The 13,923-nt window shown below is 37.1% G+C and overlaps 1 non-coding gene across 1 annotated transcript; it reads left to right on the top strand.

Moving 5' to 3' along the window:
- Positions 1-13,614: 13,614 nt before the first annotated feature.
- LOC113000816 (small nucleolar RNA R71) lies at positions 13,615-13,721 on the top strand. Its single transcript, XR_003266137.1, has one exon. It is a non-coding gene; the product is annotated as a small nucleolar RNA R71 (small nucleolar RNA).
- The last annotated feature ends 202 nt before the right edge of the window (positions 13,722-13,923 follow it).

A 13,923-nucleotide genomic window follows, 5' to 3' on the forward strand; every position in this document is an offset into this window, starting at 1 on the left:
CATACTCTTTCTGTTTACCTACTATGCCAAGCTCACAGAGGGCGTGACTCCCTCGACATCTCTTGAACTTGAAAGTTGTTGGTGTTAGGGGTGAGTCCTCTGCTATTCAAACACCACAAACACACTGTAGCCCAACAAAGACAACATGAAACCTAATTAACTACATACAAATACATTATATGCTGATCCCTAAGCTCCCAACTTAGAAAACATAGTTTCAGAGTCCGTCAGGAGAAGCAAAGTGAGACCTGTGAGTTATCCACACAAATTGAGTGCACCAAATGTCAGATAGTCACCACTCGCTAATTCTCCCAGGTTCTTCAAGCCTTTCTACCCACTATACCCCAATGTATCTCTGTTCATCATCCGCTTTCTCAATGTAATCTCACTTTCTCATAGAAGAAAGAGAACCATCAATTCCTTACTCTCTATCCAATCCTCATGACTTCTGCCACTGCATCGCATGCGTAGTCGTTGTGCCACGTGCATTAACAAATGCGTACAAACAAACAAACAATAAAGAAAGATGAGGCTCAGGCCTACGTACTACTCTCAGGGAACCAACCGTGATCCCTTAAGCGGTAAAAACCACTTGTAACATAACAAAATTAAACAACATAACGACTATGATTACAATAATCTAATAATGATAACAAACAATTTGCCAAGGGACAGACACCCCTGGATCCAAACCACAACATGTACAAATAAAATAACAATATACCAATATATAACAGAATATAAATTTACACCTCACAGATATAATTTGTTAGATTTCATGCTCTGCCGGTCTTATCATTCACAAATAACAATAATAATTATACATCCATGCATCTTAGTAATTTTATGAGTAGAGATTCATCACAATTCTAGAACATGCATCAGTCATCAGATCTTGCAATTTATCTCAACAATAATATGACAGTTAAATCAATAGTTCCAGAAGATTATTAATTCTAAGGTAACTTATCTAGAGGTAAGGATTCCAATGTTAAGCTATCTATTGCCTAAAATCACTTTGTCACTCAGTTTTATAAAATTTTGCTCCTAACTTATTTTCAGTATTCTAGGTGTTCCAATAATTGGTTTTTCATGAGTCTTATATGCCATCCTACATTTTCACACCTAAAAAACTCATTTTTGAGGTAAAAACTTTAAGAAAAATAGTCCATACAACTATAACAATCAGTTCAATTTCATGACAGATTTTTATTCTATGAAATGTCCTTAAACTTGTTTTATTCATAACTTTGTTAGAAAACTTTGATTTAATTGAAATTGAAGGCTAACCCAAAGTTTTAACATGCAAAGAAATCATTTTTCACCTTAAAATTTCAAGAAACACAACATATCATCCAGTTCCATCAAGACAATAGCTACGAATATTTGAACATCAAAACAACATTCAATGAAGCTTAGCTTCCAAAGACAACAAGGTTAGGGTTCAAGAAGTGGAAATACCCCCTTTATCTTGAATGAAGCTACACGAAATGACTTAGATGAATAAAGAGCTCAGGTCCTTGATGTTTCAATCTTCTAACAATGAAAAAGAATTTTGGAATAAAAAATAAGAGTTTTGCACAAAATGATGGAGAAGCAAGAAGGAAAGAGAGGTTTAAGAGCTTCTTACCAAAGCTTTGAGAGAAGAAGTCTCAAGAAAATAAGTATGGAGCTTAGAAGAAGAATAAAAATGGTGGTCTCTCCTCCCTTGGCTGACTCATGAAAAATGAGCGAAAAAGGTCTCAAAAGCTTATTTTTATAGACTTATGAAGATGAGGTCTAAGGCTTTTGTCCAAAAGAAATTTCATTAAGACTAATTCACAAGCTCAATTGACAACATGAATGATTACTTGCACAACAATGGTGAATGTGCCAAACAATGCCTTTTATTGTCGTTATTACTTTTAAAATTTTAGCCAAAAATGGCTAAAGTAGACATAAGCAAAAATGGTAAAACCTTTTTCTGAGCCCATGGGCCAAGGTTGGGTCCACTTTTCTTTGTAAATATTAGAATAAGTTTTCCTTCTATTGGGCCTTGTATTTTGGTCATTTTAGGTTTATAGGGTACCCTACAAATTAAGGGTACGCTTTAAGGGTACCCTAGTAGTATAAGGTTTTAGCCTTCAAAATATAACTGTGTAATCGATTACCAGAAACCTGTAATCGATTACTAGTGAAGAATTTCAGAAAAAGCTTTTTGAAAAAACACATCTCTTCAAACCATTTTGAAAAGGCATGATGGGCCTATATATATGTGTGTCTGACTTCGAAAAGCAAGAGAGAGATATTCTAAGAAAACTTAATTGTCAAATGCTCTCTCAACAACTCTTGGGCAAACACTTACAAATCTATTGAGAATTCTTCTAGGATCTTCAATTTGTATCATCTACTCTAAAAGAAAGAAATCTTTCTGTTCATCTTGAACTCAGTTGTAATCAAGAGACTGGTTGTCTCTTGGATTGTGAGAATTGTAATCAAGAGACTGGTTATCTCTTGGAGAATCTTTGAACACAAGGGTGAGGGATCCCAAGGTGTGTTCAAAGTCTGTAAAGGATTTACAGAGATAGTGGAAAATCTTAAGTGGGTTGCTTGAGGACTGGACGTAAGCATGGGAAGTGGCCGAGCCAGTATAAATCGAGTTTGCATTTCTCTCTTCCCTTATCTCATTTATGTTATTGCAATCAATTTTGTCTTGCATGTTTAAAGAACATTATTAAATTGATTGATGTTTCTTCTTTTGCATTCTGAGCCTATCATTTAAAAGGGGGTTAAAAGTTTCTTAGTGAGAAATTTTGAAACTTAATTCACCCCCCTTCTTAAGTTATTGAGGTCACTTATCCAATAAATAGAACTTTTCTTTGAGTAAGACAAGGGTCTTGTCTATCCCAAAGTTGCCTATGAGCCCACCCTCATTGTAACACCCTAAAATATTATTAATTATAAATTTATGTTTAATTTTATTTATTGTGTTATTTTATCCATGTTTAATTTCACGGAAGCTTATCAAGGAAGTTACCTAAACCTATTTTGGTAATATCGCCCTCCTGGATTCGTTAATCGTTGGATCATCTTAAAAATTATTTTGGAGGTTTCTAAGACAGCTGTCCACAGTTCTACCTTTGCGATTTGCGATATAACATCCATAGTGTGAGATATGATTCGTTTACCGAAGCAGAAAAATTTGAGTGTTGTAGGCTTTGTATTTCGTGCAGCAGTGGAAAACAACCACTTCTTCCTCCTACTCTTTCCCTAAACCCTTCCCAACACCCCCAAGCTTTTTCTCCACCACCCACAACCACTGGTGGCCGCCACGAGCCGCCGTTGTTTGCCGTTGAACCCCCACACCAAGAGGATTACTTTAATCAGTGCAGAATCTTCAAAACTCATCTCAAGGATTCGGTAGAAAACGAAGCCTCCAATCCTATCTTCGCGGTTTTCTTCAAGGTAACTGTGATTCTAAGCCTGCTCCTTGGTAGTTTAAGCCTATCTTTACATCTTTTCTGACTTGGGGACCGTCATTGGATGTTTTTACACTTCCTTTGAAAAACCCTAGCGAAAGAGACATTGTAAAAGTTATCTTTTTATGAAATGGGTGTTACTTTCATGACCTTCATTGAACCCTGGTCACATTGGTGTGATCGGAATTTCAAAATGATGTTTCCTTTTTGTAGAATCCGAAACACCCCTCAGCCCTTTACATTTTGACAGGGGTATTTGACTCTGAATGTTTGTCATTACTTTGTTTATGAAATCTATATTAAATTTCCTTGAATTTGGCATATAGAGACTTGTGTTTGGACTGACAAGCATGAACGAGAGAGACCTCTGAGTGACGTAAAGAGGAACTAACGGAGAGCTCACGATAGGTGATGGGAGTTTCTTATAATTTACCATTTTGATACCATAGTTGGGGTCAGGGAACCTAACTATGGGGATGTATGCCTGTCCCTGTTGCATGCTAGTTTTCAAGAAAACAATGTTTTTGACTAATGGGATGCGATATATCTATTGTTGATGAATAACATTATTGTTTTTATGAGACTTGTATTGTCTGAAGACCTGGGGAGTGTGAATCTCAAGCATGAAATACATATATGTATATGCGGAATGTGACTTACTGTTGATGTTGCTATTGATGACATTAATTGATATGAGGTGAGGTTGACGTTTGTGATGATATTGATACGAGATGATGTTGTATTTGATGATTATGTCGATATGAGGTGATGTTATTATTGATAATTATGTTAATGTGAGATGATGTTGTTGTTGTTGATAAAGTCATTGAGATGAGATGATATTGATGTTGAGAGTGATATTGAGATGAAATGTTGATGATATTGAGAATACACTGTGATGATGCATGTTGCGTACGTACATGGAGGGTGCATTGACCTTGTTGGATGTCCCTGGTGAGGGAAATAGAGTGGTTAAAGAGTTTTAAGCATCTCTGGAGGGGGATGGCTTAAAATCTTTAATTATCCGTGGTCAATGCATTTGATGGTGCCAGGTTTCATACGTTGCATGTTGTGTATGTACATGGAAGGGTGTAGTGACCTTGTCGGATGCCCCTGGTGGGGGAAATAAAGTGGTTAAAGAGTTTAAGCATCTCTGGAGGGGGATGACTTAGAATCTTTAATTTATCCATGGTCAGTGCACTTGATGGTGCCCGTGTCTCATACATTGTGTGTCGTGTATGTTCATGAGGGGTGCAGTGACCTTGTCGGATGCCCCTGGTGGGGGAAATATAGTGGTTAAAAAGTTTAAGCATCTCAGGAGGGGGATGGCTGATCGAGGTCGTACCTGAATCAAATAAACATTAAAATGCAGTAACAAGGAAGTGATTCTAGGTCGCTTCCCAACGAGCAATGATAAACCAAATGTTCATAACAGATAGTAGGAAAATAGTAACAAATTAGGGGGGGGGGGGTGTTTGTTGTTTTTGTACATTAAACAGTGAGTAAAATTGAATTAGAAAATATCAGAATTAAAACACGTTGCTTCCCCTTGATTCACAAGCAAGTCTCTTATCCTATATTATGAGAGTTTATCCTTTATCAATTCAACCACTTAATCCAACCCTAAATTAAATTACTAAGCGAAATTTAACATAAGGCATTCATTATGTGATTAAGCAACACATACACCAATTAATCATAAACGATCTTTAAGCATGAACGTAAGTTAAGTGCAGAGACAATTAATCAAGCACTAAGCATGCATGAATTAATAGCAACAAATACAGAGTAATTAGTGAAGAGGAAAAACTGATCATAATTTAATAGTAATAATAGAACCTCAAAGAGAACTATGCTTGATCCTCAAGAGAAAACAACGCTGGAGACTTAGCCTTCCATTAATCAATAGAGAACGAAATTTTATTGCAAAAATGAAAAGTAACAACTGGAATTGCAAAACGAAAAAGTGTCTAAAAGTAGAAGAGAAGCCTAAAACTCAAAACGAAAAAGGAGAGAGAGAAGAGAAGAGATAGGGAAGAGAGAGAGAAGAGCCTAAACTAGAACCTTGGTGTTGTTATATAGTTTTCAACCCCAAAGCTTACCAATCTATTTTAAATCCAAGCCCATAAATAAAATAAAATCTAAATAAGATAAAATAAGATAAGATCTAGATGAAATAATATCTAGATGAGATCAAATCTAAATAATATCTAGATAAGATAAAATCTAGATAAGATAAAATTTGGTAGAATAAAATAGTCTGCTCTCTTCAAGTCCAAGCCCAATACTGGATTCAAGCCCAATTGCTTATAATTCTCTTGAAATTAAATTAAAAACACAAAATTAATCCAGTAGGCCTAAATGATAAAACTGCATAATTAATTTGACAATTAAGGCTAATCAGTAATTAAAATGGTGACAAAAAGGGTTAAGAAATATGAGAAAATGATGACACATCAAATCCCCTAACACTTAGCCTTTTGCACTTCTGGGCAAAATAATAAAAAAAAACAAAGCAAGGGACAAATTCAGAGACATTAAAGAGAAACAAACAGACACAACAACAATTACATATTTCTCAATGAATCTCAAGGAATGAAAAAAATGGGTAACATCTAACATGAAGAGATCCAAAGAGTCAAGACATTCGTGAAAATCATCCAAGCAACCCAATCATGGCAAAATAGTTAATTAGCTCAAGAATGAAAAGTGATAAAGCCTCACAAGATATACACTCTATCTCTCAAGTGTCTAGGCTACTATTTACCCGCAAAGCACCCATGAAAACCAACACCACATAAACTTGGCAAGATTCTAAAATTGACAATCAACCCATAAACACAAGCACATGAGGATCAAAAGGTCTTTTAAGGTTGTAATGGGGCCAAGGACAAGGTAGGAAAAATATGGAATAAGTAGCTAAATCCAAAAGGAATAGAGGAGCAATGGGGAATAAGTGCATATTAAGAAAAAAATAAGAAAACCTAAAGATAAAATTTAAACGCAAAGAGTAGAGCCAAGAGTCTCATCATTCTTTTTCCATTTAAGATCTTATTCACTCAACTTTATTGCTTTTCTTTTTCTTTTTTCGAATTGATTCAACTATTTTTTTTGTTTTTTTTTTGTTTTTGCACTGTAGCATTTGAGAAATAGCATATCATTCAGCATGTCCAACATTTAACCAGTATACAATGTACATCAAGTATGGCCCAAAATACATCATGAAGCATAGCCAATGAAATATGTTATCCAACAAAACCCCCCACACTTATTCCCAAAACAATTCTAAAGCTCCAAAATTCCTTAAGGTTAAGGTGAGATCATGATTTTTCACTTAAGGCTTGTAATGAGCTTCAAAACAAAGAAAGGGAAACATAGGCTCAAAGAGCTATCAAAGGGATTAATTCAAGGTAAGTCCATTTTTGGCTAGAGGCTTATAAGAAAAAATTGCCTAAATCATTTCCAAATATGCATGTGAATTAGGAAACATCAACAAGAATCAAGCCAAGGCTATTGTGCAAGCAATCAATGGGGCAAAACACACCAAATGATTATGATGATGGCTCAAATTCTCATAAAGGTAAACTTATCACTTCCAAATTGAGCTTTCAAAACTATCATGACATGTAGAGGAAAAACAAGGACTTCAAATCACAAAATGTCAAGCGACTTTTATTTTCAAAACAATTACCCATTACTTGAACATATCCTATAATTCAAAGAAAAATATGCAAAGTTGTACATGCAAACAGAATTGACCTAAAATATTAAACTAGAAACCCAACAAAACTAACAAAATTAACAAAACTAACAAAACTAGCAAAACCAAAGAACACTCCCCCCATACTTAAACAACACATTGTCCTCAATGTAGCACAAGTAAAAGATTAAAAGCAATTAAACCATCAAATAGAATCGGACAAATGTAATAAAAGTAAAGAAGGAGATAGGAAAAGAAAAACTCCCTAAGTCATGGTGGAGGAAGAGTAGGGTGGAGTAAGGAAGTCTCTTCCACCACTACGTGTAGAAGCAAAGCTTCATGGTGAATCAAAGGTGATTCAAAGATGTTTTGATGATAACAAAAGATGATGACAAAGGTGATGACAAAAAACTCAAAGATCAATCAAAGAACAACTCAAGAGAATCCAAGATCAATCAAGAACAATTCAAGAGTTCAAGATAAGAATCAAGAAGAATTCAAGACTCAAGAAGAAAATCTAGAGATAAGAATCAAGATTCAAGGTTCAAGATCTCAAGAATCAAGATCAACATTCAATACTCAAGATTCAAGTATAAAGAGAAGACTCAATCAAGATAAGTATTAAAAAGTTTTTTCAAAACTTCGAATAGCACATGAGTTTTTGACAAAACCTTTTACCAAAGAGTTTTTACTCTCTGGTAATTGATTACCATATTGTTGTAATCGATTACCAGTAGCAAAATGAGTTTGAAAAAGTTTTTCAAATTGAATTTACAATGTTCCAATTATTTTCAAAAAGCTGTAATCGATTACAATGTTTTGGTAATCGATTACCAGTGCCCCTGAACGTTGAAATCCAAATTCAAATGTGAAGAGTCACATCCTTTCACTTAAAAGCCTTGTGTAATCGATTACACTAATTTGGTAATCGATTACCAGTGACTGTTTGTGAATAAATCAAAAGATGTAACTCTTCAAAAGGTTTTTGACTTTTTCAAATTGGTTTTAAGTTTTTCTAAAAGTTATAACTCTTCTAAATGGTTGTCTTGACCAGACATGAAGAGTCTATAAAAGCAAGGCTTTGTTTTGCATTTTCAATTCAATTCATTCTTTCAATCTTGAATACTTTTCCAATCATTTCATTACAATCCTTTACAAGCCTTGAATCTCTTTGAACTTCTTCTTCTTCTTTGTACCAAAAAGCTTTCTAAAGTTTTCTGGTTTTCCAAACCTTGAAAACTTGTGCTATTCATCTTTTCATTCTCTTCTCCCTTTACCAAAAAGAATTCGCCAAGGACTAACCGCCTGAATTCTTTTCGTTCTCTCTTCTCCCTTTTCCAAAAGAACGAAGGACTAACTGCTTGAATTCTTTTGTGTCTCCCTTCTCCCTTGTCAAAGAATTCAAAACGACACAGTCTGAGAATTCTTTTGATTCTAAAATTGATAATCAACCCATAAACACAAGCACATGAGGATCAAAAGGTCTTTTAAGGTTGTAATGGGGCCAAGGACAAGGTAGGAAAAATATGGAATACTTAGCTAAATCCCAAAGGGTTTGTGAGGAATGGCTTAAGTTGGGTGTCCATTGACCTTGAAGCTCTTGTTTGTGGAGTCGCTTTTTATCTCAATTGTACCTTAAGGAAAAAAATTAGTAACAACAAAAGGGCCAATCTACTTAGACCTCAACTTACCACTCATGAGTCCAAGCCTAGAATTATACAATAACACTTTTTGCCCAACCATGAAGTCCTTCTTAATTATCATGCTATCATGGAACTTCTTGGTCTTTTCTTTGTAGCACCTGGCATTCTCATACGCTTCTAGGCGGATCTCATCTAACTCACTCAGTTGCAACTTTCTTTCCTCACCAGCTTGATCCATAGAGAAGTTGCAGGTCTTCACTGCCCAGTATGCTTTGTGCTCAATCTCCACTGGAAGATGACATGCCTTTCCAAAGACAACCCGATAAGGAGACATTCCTATGGGTGCTTTGTAGGTAGTCCTATGTGCCCAAAGAGCATCATCAAGCCTGGTACTCCAATCTTTCCTGCTTGCTGCATAAACTTCTCTAAAATTCTCTTGATATCCCTATTAGAAATTTCTGCCTGTCCATTGGTTTGGGGGTGGTATGGTGTGGATACCCTGTGTACAACCCCGTACTTTTTAAGCAAGGAATGCATTGATTTGTTGCAAAAATGTATTCCTTGATCACTAACGATTGCTTTAGGTACTCCAAACCTGCAAAACAAATTAAATCTGACAAAATCTACAACAACCTTAACATCATTAGTTCTAATGGGCTTGGCTTCCAACCATTTTGAAACATAATCAACTGCAAGGAGAATATAAACATAACCAAAAGAGACAGGAAAATGGTCCATGAAATCTATGCCCCAAACATCAAACACCTCACAGAATAGCATGGGTTGCTAAGGCATTTGTTGTCGCCATGTAAGTGCACTTCCTGCTCTCTGACACTGCTCACAAGTGCTACAAGTCATCCACACATCTTTAAAGATGGTGGGCCAATAAAAGCCACAGTCAAGCACTTTGCGAGCTGTCCTTTGAACACCCAGATGACCTCCCAGTGCGGAAGAATGACTGAACCGCAGGACTGAGTCAGTCTCATGATCTGGAATGCATCGTCTAATGACTAGATCACTGCATAATTTCCAAAAGTAGGGGTCTTCCCAAATAAAATGCTTAGCATCACTTTTAATTTTATCTTTTTGAGCCTTAGATGCTAAGGGAGGAAAAACAGAAGCAACTAAATAATTTACAATGTTAGCAAACCAGGGAGTAGAAAAAGAATCAGAAATACTATACAATATATACAAATGATCATCCGAGAAATCATCCCGAATGGGTGAGTCCTCATCAGACACACGTTCGATCCGACTCAAATGATCAGCCACTAAATTTTGTGCTCCGCTCCTATCACGGATCTCCAAGTCAAACTCTTGGAGCCAGAGCATCCATCGGATCAACCTAGGCTTTGAATCAGCCTTCTTCAACAAGTACTTTAGAGCTGCATGGTCAGTATAAACAATAATGCGAGTACCAAGCAAATAAGAATGAAATTTTTCAAGAGCAAAAACTATGGCTAGTAGCTCTTTCTCAGTAGAAGTATAATTCGCTTAGGTAGCATTTAAAGTCCTAGAAGCATAATATATCACCCTAGGCAATTTAACAATTTTCTGAGCAAGGACATCCCCCAATGCATAATTTGATGCATCACACATAAGCTCAAAAGGGGCTGTCCAGTCGGGTGCCTGGATGATGGGGGTGGTAATCAGTGCTCTTTTAAGGCAATCAAAAGCCTCTTTGCATTTATCATTAAAGTCAAACTCCACCTCCTTTTGCAACAAGTTGGATAGTGGAAGGGCTACTTTGCTAAAATCTCTTATAAAGCGCCTGTAGAATCCTACATGACCAAGAAAAGATCGCACCTCTCGCACGCAAGAGGGGTAAGGCAATTGTGAAATAACAGAAATTTTTGCAAGATCTACTTCAATGCCCTTATTAGAAATAATGTGGCCTAAAACTATACCTTGCTCAACCATAAAATGACAATTTTCAAAATTTAGAACAAGGTTAGTTTCAATGCATCTATTCAAAACCTTTTCCAGACTATCTAGACAAACATCAAAAGAGGATCCATATACAATGAAATCATCCATAAACACCTCTATGCAATTTTCTAAGAAATACTAAAAATACATAGCATGCACCGCTGGAAGGTACCAGGGGCATTGCACAGGCCGAAAGGCATCCTCCTATAGGCAAAAGTGTCGAAGGGGCAGGTGAATGTGGTCTTTTCCTGATCCTCAGGAGCAATAGTGATTTGCACATAACCAGAAAAACCATCAAGGAAATAGTAGTGAGATTTACCTGCCAGGCATTCAAGCATCTGGTCAATGAATGGCAGGGGAAAATGGTCCTTTTCAGCCTCCTATAGTCGATGCAGACTCTCCAACTGTTCTGCACCTGAGTAGGAATCAGCTCCTACTTCTCATTTTTTATCACGGTGAGGCCGATTTTCTTCGGGACTACCTGGACAGGACTCACCCATTGGCTGTCAGAGATAGGATAAATGATTCCAGCTTGCAAAAGCTTGGTTACCTCCTTCTTCACTACATCAAGAATCACTGGGTTGAGCCTTCTCTGTAGCTGTCTTACTGGTTTAGCCCCATCCTCAAAATTTATCTGATGCATACGTATGGATGGGCTAATACCAGGAATGTCCGCTAGGGTCCAGCCTATAGCCTTCTTATGCTTCTTGAGAACTGATAACAGCTTCTCCTCTAGCTCATCAGCAAGGGAGGCAGATATAATTAATGGAAAACTTTTGCTATCATCCAAGTAAGCATATTTTAAATTTGATGGCAGAGGTTTCAATTCTGGTGTGGGTGGCTGGATAGTGGTAGAAAGAGATGGTCTCTCAGCCTGTACCTCATAAAGAAAGTCAGAGGGATATGAACTTCCTGAAGCATGGTTAGTTCTATCTGACTCTAGAAAATCAATCTCAAGAGGTAAAACATCACCAGACATGTAATCAATATCAAATTCAGATTCACTCTTAGCATCAAATTCAGACATATGATCAAATACGAATTCAGATTCAATGCGTGAAGAGTGACAGGCATGCAGATTAGAATGAAGATCACTCATGTATTCCTCAACAATATGGTCAATTATTTCAGCATGGAATACAGAAAGATCTTCAGATGGGTGTTTCATAGCATCGAGAATATTAAAATGAACAGTTATATCACCAAACTCCATAGATAGTGTGCCTGCATATACATCTATCTTAGTTCTAGCAGTTTTCATAAAAGGTTTGCCTAGAATGATGGGAACTGATCCTTGAGAAAATCCCTCCTCCATATTCAAAATATAAAAATAACAGGGAAAATCAGTTCACCAACTCTAACTAAGACATCCTTTATGAAACCAACAGGATAGACAACACTTCTATTAGCTAAATGAATCATCACATTAGTTGACTGCAAAGGACCAAGAGATAGAGAATTAGAAATAGACAGAGGCATAACACTAACAGAAGCTCCTAAATCTAGCATGGCATTGTCAAACTTATTGTTCCTTATAATACAAGGTATGCTGAATGTACCTGGATCCTTACATTTTTTAGGGATTTGGGGAACAAATTTACCAATCAATGCGGAGACATTTTTGCCCATGCTAATTCTTTCACTTCCTTTAAGCTTCCGCTTATGAGTGCACAGCTCTTTCAAGAATTTAGCATATCTTGGAATTTGCTTTATTGCATCCAGCAGAGGTATGTTTACCTCTACTCTTCTAAATGTTTCCAAGATCTCTTTCTCTGCCTCTTCCATTTTTATGTTTGAAATTGCTCTTGGAGGGAATGGAAGAGGGATATGCTACTGCTGTAAGTCAGAATTACCAGTAGAAGATTCACCTGCATAGAAATTGTTAGGCAACTTACTCTTTAAATTTTTGTCATCATCTTTTTCTGGAGTAGAGTGAAGTTGGGCAAGTTCATTTGCGGATGAGGAAGATGCTACTGGTTGAGGTCCTTGATATTGCTTTCCCGACCTCAATGTAATGGCACTCACATTTTTTGGATTCTGGACAGATTGAGAAGGTAATTTGTCTGAATTCTGGGACTGTTGTTGATTTAACTGTGTAGTCAATTGTCCCATCTTATTAGTTAAGCTCTGAATGGAGGCTCTGGTCTCTTGTTGAAACTTCATGTTTTGCATAGTCATTTGCCTCACAAGTTCTTCAAAGGAAGGTTGCGGAGGAGTCTCAACTGTTTGTTGTTTCTGGGGCTGTTGTTGTTGTTGTTGTTGTTGTTGCTGGAATGGTGGAGGAACGCATGGTCTGCTTGGGCTAGCAGCATTCTGAAAATAAGGCTGTTGTTGTTGCTGCTGTTGTGAAGGACTCGACCATCTAAGGTTGGGATGATTCCTCCACCCAGGATTGTACCTGTTGCTAGAGAGGTCATAATTGTTCTGTTATGGCTGATTTTGCTGCTAAGGTTGAGGAGGTCTATTGTAGATGTTTGCAGCATAAGCTTTAGGCTGTTCAATTGCTCCAGATTGCTGCACAGAAGGGCAAAGGTCTATATGGTGGTCAGCAGAGGAGCATAAACCACGGAGTCTTGCGACAGGTACATATTTTTTATTCTAGGCCAACTGGGTTACTAGGTTAACCAAGGCATCTAGTTTACCCTCAAGCTTCTTAGTTTCATATGATGAAGGTGAATTCGTGGCTACCTCATGCACTCCTCTAATGACAATAACATCATTTCTGGCACTAAATTGCTGGGAGTTGGAAGCCATCTTCTCAATTAAATTCCTGGCTTCAGCAGGGGTCATGTCTCCAAGGGCTCCACCACTGGCAACATCCATCATACTTCTCTCCATGCTACTGAGTCCTTCATAAAAATATTGGAGAAGAAGCTGCTCAGAAATCTGGTGGTGAGGGCAACTGGCGCATAGTTTTTTAAATCTCTCCCAGTATTCATATAGGCTCTCTCCACCAAGTTGCCTAATGCCTGAAATATCCTTTATGATGGTCGTGGTCCTGGAAGCAGGGAAATTTTTTTCTAAGAATACTCTCTTGAGGTCATCCTAGCTCGTGATGGACCTTGGAGCAAGGTAATATAGCCAGTCCTTTGCCACTCCCTCCAAGGAATGAGGAAAGGCCTTCAGAAAGATGTGATCTTCTTGGACATCTGGAGGTTTCATGGTGGAGCAGGCAATATAGAATTCTTTCAGA

The sequence above is a fragment of the Glycine max genome, chromosome 20, assembly GCF_000004515.6.
Source record: "Glycine max cultivar Williams 82 chromosome 20, Glycine_max_v4.0, whole genome shotgun sequence".
NCBI lineage: Eukaryota > Viridiplantae > Streptophyta > Magnoliopsida > Fabales > Fabaceae > Glycine > Glycine max.